Below are 11,652 nucleotides of genomic sequence, written 5' to 3'. Positions count from 1 at the left end.
CTGCTCCTCCGCGCTGCGTCGGGGCGGCGTCCCGCACCCCGCGGCCGCTGGGCGGCGTCCAGGGTCCCGGCGCCCGGACCCTAGCCCGCGGCGCGCTCGAGTCTGCCTGCGATCGGCCACCCTTGACGTGCGATCCCGGTGGCGTGCAGGCTCGCCGGCTTCCCGACCTTCGGGGCACGTCAAAGAGTTCAACTGAGCGCCGCCCTATTTTTTTTTAAAAGCACTATCGATAGCATGCAGAGCAAAACAGAACACAAGTTTGTATCATTAGTTAAGTGTAAAGTGAGTCCTTTCGTGGAAGTCAGCATGCGGTCTTTTAATTTGAGGGCTATGATGACAGCAGTTTTTGTGAGGCTCAGGATAATCTCGGCTTTAAAAGGAAAAAAAATGTCCATTATTTTGTGTAAAGTTGGGCCCAGAAGTAAAACTAGATTGTTTTCCATAGGAGAAATTTAGATAGTTTGAGTAATTTCGAAAAAAAAAAGCATTATGTTCAGGCTTTGGGCAGCAGGCATTATAGTATATTTATAAGTTCTGCTACATGGACACCTAAGTGAACTGCTTGTGAAAGACAAGGCTTTAAAAAAGGCAACTCCAAGAAATATTTTGAGCTGCCCTGAGTGCATTTTGTGGCTGCAAATTTGTGTGTTGCATGATTTTACAGTTTTAGCTGGGGGAGGGGCAAACTTTGACTAGTCATGAATTTTTTTTTTTTTTTTTTTTTTTTTTGTCTCTTGGAGACAGGATTTCGCTATGCAGTTCAGGCTGGCCTTGGAATCACTTTGTAGTCCCCACATTGGCCTTGAACTAGCAGCCATCCTTCTGCCTTAGCCTCCTGGGTAACATAAAACCTTTAACCTTCTGCCTGTTTTCTCAGAAGTAGTTAACTTTATTTTTTGACAGGATGAGTTGGCAGAGCAGATTTTTTTTTTTTCTAATGCATAAACTATGTGTGAATTGCCTATCATTGGGAGTTAGAAACCTTAGCCGGTAATGTGGGTTTCTCTGCCTCCCCCATCCTGGGGATGCAGCCTTCGGGCCCTCACGCTGAGCTCCATCAGCTGTGAGATTGTAACCCTGGGCTCACTCTTGTGGTCCTCTTGCTTTTGTCTCTCATGAGTGCCAAGATTGGCAGATGCTAACACTGGTTTAGACCAGGAAAATGTCCACAGAGTTTGAAGTTTTCTCCCTAGAGAGAAGTAGTGATGACAGCCTAGTAAGAAATTAGTAATAGTGGACGAATTTTAAAAGCCAAAACTCTGAACAATAACTTAGAACAACCAAGAACCCTGTACAGCGACTTGTGCATATGTTTCACTTATTTGGGGCCTTACAGGCCAGGCCTGTGAGACCCAGCCTTTCCTTTACTTTAGGAAGCCTTCAAGAAGAGGCTGCTCTTCAGTTCTGAGGAGAGCTGGGCAGAGGGAGTGCTTGAGCAGGTCCTAAGTAAGATTGCTTGGTGTGTGTGTTTCCATAGTTGTGTACTTGTGTGTAAAGGTGGGCTGGAGCTCTAGGGGAGTGAAGGGAGTGGGCGGAAATAGAAGCTGACCTTCAGTGATTAATTCCTTCCACAGTGTTCAGCTGTTAGTGGAATGTAAATAGTTTGCTTGGTGGAAATTTATGTTTCGATCTCACCATTGGGAAGGGAAATGTTTAAAATCCACCATCTACTTGTGCTTAGTTTGATGATGGTATTTAAAATCATTTAACAGGCTTGCCTTCAGTCACCCATCCATAACTGGGTTTATGTGAAAGTCTGTTACGAGATAACTTTGAAAATTTGTTGTCCTGTCTTTTTCAGTTTAATTCTATGTTTGACTAAGATGATTGTTTAGAAGCAACTTGTATGCTCATTTTGAGATTGGGTGGTTTTCCTTTTTTATATATAAAATTATCTGAGATGAATCTCAGTACTTTGTATAGTTTAGGAGTTTGGTGCATTTCCTGCATGCTCCAGTCTTTCATTTAAAAATGTATCATTGCCTGTAGTCAGTATACAAAAAAGCTTTAATGATGATACACTGAATTCAGTCTTTTGCTTGTTAGTAAAGAAAAAGTGGTAACTCCTCTTTCTTTAAAATCTGTTTAAATCCTGGCAGTTATTTGACTTAGGATTTGATTATCTTAGTTGAAATTTGGCATTTTATATGAAGTAGTTTTTTGTTTTAAAACATTACAACATTTGTGTTGCGCAGCATTTTGCTTTCTTCTTCAGCAGGTTTGGAGAAAAGTTTAAAGAAAGTTTAGAAAATATATTCTTTAAAAAAAAAAAAAAAGAAAATATATTCTTTTCCTTAATGATCAGGGATAGGAAGAAGATTATTTGAAGCAGTGTGAGCCTGGGGTGGTGGTAGCGGCGGCGGTGGGCTGCGGTGGTGGGGCACACCTGTGATCCCGGCTCTCCCGGGAGGACCATTACTATTCCAGACCAGCCTGAGCCACAAAGCGAATTGAGGGCCAGCCTGAACTGCATCAGGAGACCCTGTCTCAAAAAAGATCAAAACAAACAAAAACAGAAACATTGTACTCAGGGTTGCCCCTGACAGCACTCAGATTCAGCCAGGGATGGCAGTGGCGGTGTGAACTAGCTAGGTAGGTGCGGGGTCTGCAACACCCTGCTGAGAAGAGGCTCACCTGAGGGTACAGACCCTTCTGCTCTGCTGGGCGCCCAGCACATTTTTCAGGTGGTTCCTTAGAGGAGTGCCTCCGGTTTCACACTGACTTTTCCAGATCTCTGTGATGTCCTTGCCCCACTTCCTTAAAACAGAAATGCCATCTTGCTACTCCAATTCTAAGAGGGCCAGATATATTGTCGACAGAATGAAAGTCTGATCTGCTTTTTTTTTTTAACCATGGCGTACAGGCCTTTGCTTGGCGTGCTGCCTCCTCTGAACGTCTATTCGTCTACCTTGTACTGTCCTCACAGTACTCCTTTGTTTTGGGTGGTTAAGGTAAACTCAGGATGCCTCCTTTTAACATACAAATTCGCTGAAGTCTTGCATTTTAAAAATAAACAGATATTTCCATTACTGTCAGCTTCTGGTCCATGCCCCTCCTGGTCCTTCATTTCTTTTGTAGGCAGACTTCTTGGGAAACAATCCTTGTTCATTCACTGCCTGTGGTTCTCCCCTTCTGTGCACTCCTCCACCCGTTACTCATCTTTCTGATTCATTGCTTATCGACACCTACATTAATCATTCCCAGTTGTTCTCTTACTTGACCCCTCTGACAGTTAACATTACCAACAGGACAGTTCTCTTTAGAAGTTCAGGCATTTAAAAACGGTGTGGCACCATTGTCTTGTAGTTTTCTTCTTTGCTCCCTATTTTGGTCTTGTTTGTGGCGAATGTTTCTAGACTGGTTGGGTTTCATCTTTATCTGGCTCTGAATTCTTGTTAAGCACCCAAAGTTTTCTTTCTGTTCCTTGCTCTCTGTACGTACCGGCACACAACTAAATGTATAGTTTAATTTGGAACTTAAGAGTTAAGAACATACACTCTTAACAACTTGACTATTTGGATTTGTTCTTTAGACATTTCAAAATCAGGACATCCTTAGCTTTTTAAAAAACTACTCAAGCCTACTCTTGCTGTATTTTTAATTTTTACATTTTAGAGGCATTATAATTATTCATACCAGAAACACTTCACACATGTAATTAAGCTGTTTCTCAGATAATCCTTGACTTATCCCCTATAATACAGCTTAACTTTAAAATTTATTTTAAGAATTTGTTCAGCCCTGAATCAGATTATCTAATATAATTGCATTAGATTTGAACATCTGTTATCTGTCAGGTGTGATGAATGTAAGTTGAAACTACAGTTGTGAGGGGAACGCTGCCCTGTGTTCATGGGGCACTTCTGTCAGGAGAGATAGATACTCATCCGATATGGAGATGAAGGAAACACAGCTATGAAAATATCTGTTAGTGCCATAAAAATCCTGAAGTAGGGAACTTTGATCTGGTCAGAGAAGGCTATCATAGTTGAAATAAGATTCCAAGAATAAAAAAGTTCCCTAGAGGAAAAAGAAAAGAAAATGTATGTGGAATGGTCTTGTGATAGGAGGGAATATGAGACATTTGCCAGGCTGAAAGAGGTCAGTGTGACAGTCATGGAAATAACCAAGATGAATCTTAGCTCTGGTTTATAGGGCAGGCTAGTAGTTTCATTTTTATCCTAAGTCAGGAGGTAATTTTAAGTGTTGTGTTGAGAAGAGGGGCACCAAAGATGCAGAGGGAATGGAGTAGCATCACATTTACATTACAAGTACTACCAGTGGCTGTGTAAATTAAGAAGAGAAAGAGATGAATTAGGTAGCCATAGCAGTCCTGGCCAGAGGTGACCTCCTGGACTGAGACAATGTGTTAAGGAAATGATGAAAGGTTTGCAGACCAAACCAGTGAGACTCTTGTTTATCTGTCTGTCCTGAGAGAGCAGGAGTGGTTGAGTTCCTATACCGCTTTGAGATTTCTGTTTATGTGAACCAGATGGCGGTGCTATTTGCCCACCCAGGAATCTCCGGGTGTCTAGATGAGGATCAGTTGCATCTTATTTGGGGCTGTGTGGGAAGGTAAGTGAAAGCTCATGATCTGAGTATGTATGGAAGATCTGTTTGGGTCCCTGGAGGTCTGTGTCTCTTGTGTGAGCTTTCTCTTCTCATACGTGAGCTTTCTTCAGTCTGACTTCTATACTGCTGCTGGAACTATTTGCAAAAGGAAAGTCTGGTGGTGATGTTCCCTAGTTCAAAGAAGCTGACGTATTTTCCCATTGTATACTTGGAAAAGTCTAAAGTCTCTTGCTTGTTTCTCTAACTTGAGTGCTTTTTCTTTGCTACCCATAGCCCTGGCTATTATGAAACCATTTTCCCAAATGCTCCCAAGCTTTTGGAAGACTGCACACGCTCTGCTTGGAATCTTTTTACCCTCTTAGCTAAGGCAGACTCCAGTTCAAGAATCACTTTTATTGTGAAGTCTTTGATATTTTTTCATGGCAGGTTGGTTTCTCCCTTTTTCATGACACTGTGGAAGCTTATGCTCACTTGTAATTTTTTCTTCCCAAACTGTACTGTGAGCTACTTAATGATATACCTATTCTGTTGGATATATAGTGATGAGAGTTGAATCATAGAGTGATTGCTCCAAAAATGTTGACTGGTCTATTAAGACTGATTTCACTGTAATTCCCATTTTTGTCTTGGATATTTTCTGAATTGGCTTTTTTGTCTGCCTGTTGCATTTAGTTGTTTATAGTTGGTAGTTCCAGAAAATGACCTAATTGGTCATTTTATAAAAGAGTTAATTATCCCATGGGTAGATTGCTTCATTTTTCTTTTTGTAAAGTAAAAGTAGGACTAGGTAGTTTTGGGGGCATTCTAGCTTTAAAGGTTTCTGACTGTGTGATGGGAGAGTACAAAAAGAAAATGGTGTTTGTGATGTAGAAAGACACACAGTAGCTCCTGCCCCCTTCTGTGGCTTTGTGTTCTGTAGTTTTAGTTAACCTGTGGTCAACTGTGGTCCTAGAATATTAAATAGAAAATTTTTACACAAGTTCAAATTTCATGTCATTTTCACTAGGCTGGTGAAATCTTGTCCTGTTCTGCTCCCTCTTGCCTGGGCCACAAGTGCTTTGGACACCATCTCCACCTTGGATGTGCTGCTCATGTCTGTCAGTTAGGGGCTGGCTTCTTTTCAGATTGCCAGGATCCCCCTGCTTGTGCTGAAGTAGTCCTTATTTTACTTACTGGCTCCAGTGAACAAGAGCAGGGGTACTGACTGTTCAGATATCCCTGGATATGCCAAAGAGTGACCATAAAGTGCTTCCTTTCAGTGCAAAGTCATATGATGAGATTGCTAGGTCTACCTAAAAAAAAAAAAGAATCTGAAATTTCAAAGAAAGAGAAATTTATTTTGGTTATGCTGTCACACCTCAGGCTGTAAATGTTAAGGCCTTTTTATGATGAATTCTTGATTGAGCAGGAAGAAGCATGAAGTTAGGCAGTTTGGTACTGTTCACAGTCTCAGGCTTCTCCTGGGGGGTTGTTGAACATACCTGCTGTAGTTAAGGAGGGATTGCTGCATGAAAATTGGGAAAACTTGATTGATTTCAGTTCTTTAAAGTTCGCTGTGTTTTGATTGTTAGGGTTGGGGTAATGTTGGTGTGCAACGCTGTACAAATCTCTACCCTTTTAAATACATTGCACAATATATGGATAAGGTATACAACAGGATGGCACAGATGACTGGTATACCATATGGTGTTGTGTATATATGAAGGTGTCACATGTACCTGTAGACACTTTAGCAACCTTGTATCTCGTATTTTCACCTTTTCTTCTCTTGTGGGAAGAGTCAGTGGTTTCTCCTATCCTTTTAAATTTCCCTTGAGACCTTTTTTTGTTCAGTTCTCTATCGTTTCACTGTATAGTTCAGGCTGGTCTTGAGCCCACTTTATGTATCCCAGGCTGGCCTCCAACTTAGGCTCTTTCTGCTCCAGCCACCTGAGTGCTAGGGTTACCGGCATGAACTGCCATGTGTGTGGTCTTTGAGACTGAACCATGCAGAGGTGATCTGAGCAGAGCCTGTTACTGGCACCCTTTTTCTTTTTTCATAGGCTCTTGATGGTTTTCTTGTTGCCTATCTTAAACTTGACTGAACATTCTTTCAAAAGTAGAGAAACCTTGCTTTTTTTAAAGCATAAAAAAATTGTCTCAGAAGAAAATTAAAGGTAAAAAGACTGCTTATTGGTTTATTATAACTGAATGTGAGTCACATTACTCAATTAAAATTTTTAAACTTAAACTTCCATTCATAAAACATATGAACTAACATCTGCCTTAACATAATTTTAATTTAATGATTTACTGTTTTACCATTCTTATTTCTGTGTTGTTTGCCTCTGTGTGTTTGGCAGTACTGAGGATTGAACCGAGGTCCTTCTCACTGAGTTTCATTCCCCATCCTTTTTGGGGGTTCATGGTCTCTGAATCACTAAGTTGCCCAGGCTGTGTCAGCTTAGAGTCCTCCTGCTCTTGGATAGCTTGAAGTTTTATGACTTGCTACTTGAATTTGCATTTCTAGGGACAAAGAAGGGACCTCTTTTTTGCATAGTCATGGTGCCATTGTTATCTAAAACCAACAACCTTTAATAAAGCATCTAATAGTTTTTTGAAATGTTTCCAATTAGTTCTTTTTAGTTGCTTCTTCATTTTTGCATTGCGTGTGGTTGTCAAGTATCTAAGTTTGTGTGTGTGTGTGTGTGTGTGTGTGTGTTTTTTTTTTTTTTTTAATGGAACCGGGGATTGAACTCAGGCCCTTGTGCTTGCCAGGGAAGTGCTTATTCCACTGAGCCATCTCCCTGGCCCCTAGGTATCTAAGTCTTAATTTTAGTGCCTTTTTCTTTTTTTAATGGTGTTAAAGACCATGCCAGTGTCCAGTAAAGTGTCCCCTATTGTGGATGTGTCCTATGTGTATTTCCTGTAAATTTTGAATTAGGTTCAAGAGTTGATTAGATTCAGGTTTTAATACTTTGTGGTAAAAGTACTTCCTAGACAGTATTGTATCACATCTGTTAAAGTCCAGTTGTCCTACTTTTAGTGAAAAGCTAATGTCATTCCTATTACTGATTCTTGTTGTTGAGGATTATGTGTAGTCTCCTTATTTTGCCATTATTAAAACTTCCCCTTCCTCAGTCTTAAATATACCCATTGTTTACTATGACAATACTGTTGCATTTGAATAACTGTATCCAAATAAATTTATTAATCTTTGGAGAATCTGTAATGTTTTGCAGGAATTTTATTATTAAGAACAAAAATTGGGCGCCGGGGAGATGGCTCAGTAGAATAAGTGCTTCCTGGCAAGTGCAAGGGTTTGAGTTCAATCCCCGATTCTACCAAAAAAAAAAAAAGATAAAAATCATACTTGAGTTCATTGTAGAGTCTGTATCCACAGATTCCACATTGGTGATGCAACCAACTGCTGGAGAAACTTTAAAATTATGGCTGTGTTGAACACATACACACTTTTCTTGTTATTCCTTAATGTAGTGTAACAATTTACATAACATTACATTGTATTTGGTATTGTAAATTAGATATAATTTGATGAATAGGATAGGATGTGCATAAATTATATGCATGCACTTGGGCATTTTTATACATGGAACTTCAGTGTCTGGTGGGGTCCTTAATGAGGACCCTGAGGCAGGACTATATAAGCAGTCTCAGTAGCAAAGAAGTAGAGCTGACCTCACAGGAAGACCACTGGCAGTAACTGAGCAGTCAAAATGTTGATGCCTTGCTTTAAACACAGTGACTATATAGGTATCCAATAAACTTGATTTTTGGTGACTTATGCATTGCCTCCTTAGATACTTCTCTGGTATTTGGGGGGTTCTCCATAACTAGAGTGGTCATGAGTGTTTGATACTGTTTTCAAAATTCTGGTTTAAACCAATAAGTGTAGTTACATATATTTTTAGCTTGCAAGTAAGTGTTCTTAATGTCACATAATTTTAGAACTGAGGGGAGATTTAGAGATCATTTGCTTATTCTGAAATGAAAGGAGTGAGACTGCATTGGAAAGGTAGAGTTGCCTAAAGTCAGTTCCATAGTTTGTGGTTTAGTTTGTACCTCACAGTCAGCACACTACGTTTTGCATTTTTTAAAAAGTCATTACATCAGTGACAGAAACGTGCCTCTACCTCCAAAAGAATTTCAAAGGAGTGAACAGATTGTTTCAAGTACCTTATTTTAATGTGAAGGTGTTGGAACATATTTAACTATATATCCTGAACAATATTACATGATATAAATGGTATCAAAGAAATAAAAGACACAGTCCCTGCCCATGTAAATTAACTTCTATCTATGACTTTATGTAGGTTCATACAGTAGGAAAACTTTCTATTAAGTCACCACATCTTACCATATTAAGTGGATTTCATAATGTTTTCCCCGCAATACATCCTGACACTTTATTGAAAATTGTGTATTAATAACAAGAGGAGTAAGCAGTTTAAATAAAGGTTTTAGGTATTAGAAGCTTAATGGAGTCTTGCTTTTAGCATTAATATCAAGATCCACAGCCTTCCGCCACAGCAACCATTGAAAAAGAGTAGCCATGGCCCTCCGCTATCCCATGGCCGTGGGCCTCAACAAGGGCCACAAGGTGACTAAGAATGTGAGCAAACCGAGGCACAGCCGCCGCCGCGGACGTCTCACCAAACACACCAAGTTCGTGCGGGACATGATCCGGGAAGTGTGCGGCTTCGCCCCCTATGAGCGGTGCGCCATGGAGCTGCTCAAGGTCTCCAAGGACAAGCGTGCCCTCAAGTTCATCAAGAAAAGAGTGGGGACGCACATCCGCGCCAAGAGGAAGCATGAGGAGCTGAGCAACGTGCTGGCCGCCATGAGGAAGGCAGCTGCCAAGAAGGACTGAGCCCCTCCGGAATAAAGCTTTGGAGAAAAAAAAAAAAAAAAAAAAAAAAAGATCCACAGTTTTGTAGTAATGTTAATGAAATTTTATAATTTTAGTACTTTAGTAACTAGGTCTTTTTGAATAGAAATAGAACTCATACGATTTTCCAGTAAGTGGCAGTCTGTTTATTTGTGCAATATTTGTACAGTATTACTTTTCAGTAACCTGTACTAAGCAGCATTGTGAAATGGGCACAGCAGCAAACTAGATAGAGATCTAGTGTTCATAGGGTGTCCTTCCTTACATTGAGTCTTTGATTTCGGTGTGGTGTAGAAAAAGTAAATCAGGTGACTCCATTTAAAAAATTTGTGCATGTTTGGTTGTAAAATGTTTAAAATGTTTTCTATGTTTGGTACTTTTTGATTTCAGGAAATGTGTAACATTAACTTATGGGACTAAGGGCAATACAGTATCTATTTAACAATCTTTTCAAATATAGTGGTCCCTCACTTGTTGCAGAGGTTACATTCCAGACACCCCTGTGATAAGTGAAAATCAGGGAAGTAGTGACATTTATTTTAGTATTTATATTTTAAGGCTTTATAAACCCTTCTCACACTTTTTTTTTTTTTTTTTTTGTGGAACTGGGGATTAAACTCTGGCCCTTGTGCTTGCGAGGCAAGTGCTTATTCTTCTGAGCTATCTCCCTGGCCCTTTCCCACATTCTTATAAGCCTTTCCCACAGTTTTAAAAACACTTCTGATGTTCTGAACCATTTTCTAAACTCATAAACCTATGTAATTTTAACAGTATATATACATGCATAGTGTACAGTACTGCAAAATCCTGCGATTATCGAAAAATCCATGGTAAATAAATTCATACGTTTCAAACCTGCGAAACAATGAAGTCTGCAAAAGTCTAACCACAAAATAGCAAGGGACTACTGTATTGCTAATTTGACTTTTTTTTTTTTTTTTTTGGGTGGAACCGGGGATTGAACTCAGGCCCTTGTGCTTGCCAGGCAAGCGCTTATTCTACTGAGCCATCTCCCCAGCTTCCTTGACTTGCATTCTTTAATGCTTCACAGACCTAGGTGCTGTGGTTATGAAGTAGAAAATAAATACAGCTAACTACCATATAGAACTTATGGATTTCAGGCCCTGGAGTTAGACCTAGTGATTTCCCACTTCCATTGCTTTGTATTAGTTTGGACTACTGTTCAGCTTCTGTGAAACAGGAATAATGAGTAATAAAAGTACTTCATGGACTTGTTACAAGGGCTACAATGACTTTCAAAGTTACTGATGCCTGATGAGTGCCCAATAAACGTGAGTTATTGCAAAGATGTTTACTACTCCTATTGCTGTTGTAACTGCTACTCTGGAATTTCTTAGTACATGGTCTATGTATTGTACACTATATGTTTTATATGCATGATTATTTTAAGTTAAAGATAGTAATACATATTGAGCAGTACAACCTTTGTGTAACTGAGAAACTAATCATGGATCTGTGCTTAACTTGCTAAAGCCTGTGGAAACATACTGAAGATGTCTTCACCTGCATTGCCACAGCTGCATTATTTATGTACTGGAACAGAGCAGCCAGGCTTTGTCATTAAAACTTTTACTTTTTTTCTTTAAAGGAAGGATGAATGTGTAAAATCTCAGGTTCTGTGTTTTTCCAGAAGGTTACATCCAAACATTTTTGTTCACACTTGCATAAATTAAGTTTGTTTGGTTGTGAGAGTTGGGGTTCCCCAGTAAAATTCTGGCTTAATTGCATTGACAGTTGTAGAATACTTAGTCAAGAGTATTTACTGTTAGAAAGTATACCCACTTAAAAAAGGAAAACTTGTATAATTAAAGGGTAAAGTTTTTTTCACTGTAAATTTTTTCAGTAAACTGCAAGTCAGTGAAACCTGTGTGTGTGCAGTTTTATGAGGAATATAATTGCATTATGAAGGTGAGGGGAATAGCTCAATGACACAGCGCCTGCCTGGTGGTAAGCTTGATCGAAGTCCTGAGTTTGATTCCCATTACCAAAAAATAAAAGCCTTTTGAAAAAGGGCATTACACCATCAACATTAGGAAGTGTGTATCAAATAATACATACTATTGATTGTAGACTAGTGAGCTTTACTGTCAGGTGTTTTTAAAATCCACTGTTTCAATATTAGTTTCATAGACATCAACTAAGCTTTCCTTTTTTTTTTTTTTTTTTTTTTT

The 11,652-nt window shown here is 39.5% G+C and overlaps 1 protein-coding gene across 2 annotated transcripts in view; it reads left to right on the top strand.

Moving 5' to 3' along the window:
• The window catches only part of Vapa (VAMP associated protein A), a 34,618-nt gene that overhangs the window by 494 nt on the left and 22,472 nt on the right, over positions 1 to 11,652 (top strand). The gene's annotated exons all lie outside the window — the stretch shown is intronic.

Source organism: Octodon degus, unplaced genomic scaffold (genome assembly GCF_000260255.1).
Source record: "Octodon degus isolate 3935 unplaced genomic scaffold, OctDeg1.0 scaffold00216, whole genome shotgun sequence".
Lineage (NCBI taxonomy): Eukaryota > Metazoa > Chordata > Mammalia > Rodentia > Octodontidae > Octodon > Octodon degus.
Note: the sequence above shows the minus strand (reverse complement) of the source record. Positions and strands in the feature narration are given on the sequence as shown.